The following is a 1,480-nucleotide window of genomic DNA, read 5'->3' on the forward strand; positions in this document are numbered from 1 at the left end:
AAAAACTTTTTTTTAAAATTAAATAACTAATTTTTTGTCTTGTGAACTGAAAAAGTTATTTGCCAAACATAAACTTTTATTTGCACACACCAGAAATCTTTTGTTGCGATTTTGGGTCCTGCCCATGATGTCATGTGAGAATCACAAGCAAAACTTTGAGTCAAACAAAAACTTAGAATATCAAGAAAAGATTTCTGACATGCACAAATAAGTTTGTTTTGCAAAAAAAAAAATCACTTCATGAGAGAAATGTGTGATTTAAATGTTTAAAAAGTTGTAAGCAAAACTCAGTAGGCTTTCCCCATAGTGACATGCATTAACAATTCAATTTTTGCTTTTGTTTTTTTTTCTCTTTTTCTGCAGTTCCACCTTAAAGTTTGATTCAGCTCTGCTTTCCTGAATGGACCATCTTCAACTCCACTGCAGCAAACAGGCAGCTCTGTTTTTATAGATTACAGTCCACTAAAAGGTTGCATTGTGCCCTTGTTTATATTTTTAATAGTGTAATTCTGTAAAGACAAAATATGTAAATCAGAGCTAAACCACCAGCTCTGATTTTACATATCTTGCTAAATTGCTGGTTTGAATATTGCAATACTTAGAAATTACTAATAAAATATCTTACATATGCATAGTTGTATGCTCTGTATAGAGATTTACCTTAGCTTTGATTGTATATTTCACAATTTTGTAATTTATCATCATGTGCCCCCTTTTTTTTTTTTTGAGCACCTGCCCCTTTAGTGGTCTCTGCACGGCCCTGATAAAACATAACACTTCCTGTTCTCAGGGGGCATGGCTTAAGTGTTGTCATCATTTGGCTATTGTAGGGCACCCGAAAATGATCAATCACTGAACGTTTGGTGCCTCTGTGAGTTTTTGTGTAGGAGATGTAATAGTTTTGTGTTTCATGGCAAGTAAGCAAACTTTGAGGCCTGACCACACCCCTTCAGCATGCATGAAAACTACATTTTTTTGCTAAGTTTTTTTTGGCCACATCTTATGAACAAACTGACCAAGTTTGAACCCAATTGATCGAAATCCCTAGGAGGAGTTCGATCAAATGCGAAGGCTGTAAACGGTGAAAATGGCTTGAAAATCTGAACTTTAGTCCAAAATGGCTGACTTCCTGTTTGGTGTAGACCATGACATTAAGAGATTTTTCTGTGCGTCTTGGTGAGTTCTACAAGTCTACCAAGTTTCATGCCTATATGACAAACCAGAGGATCCCAAACTGTGGGGCGCGCCCCCTAGTGGGGGTGCCGTGCCATTGCAGGGGGGGGCGCGGGAAGTCGTCTGGATGAAAAAAAATAAAAACAAAACATGAACGCTGTATGCGCTGGGTTTTTACCTTAGAATGGCCAACTCTCTGTTATTCCTCTGTCAATTTGATACAGTAGGGGCTTCTGCATTTCTCATATTTGTGTCCTCTGTCACTTTTATCAGCAGTTAAAACTGTTTAATCCGTTGTTAACATGTC

Source organism: Poecilia formosa, unplaced genomic scaffold (assembly GCF_000485575.1).
Source record: "Poecilia formosa unplaced genomic scaffold, Poecilia_formosa-5.1.2 Scaffold1146, whole genome shotgun sequence".
In the NCBI taxonomy this organism is placed as follows: Eukaryota; Metazoa; Chordata; class Actinopteri; order Cyprinodontiformes; family Poeciliidae; genus Poecilia; species Poecilia formosa.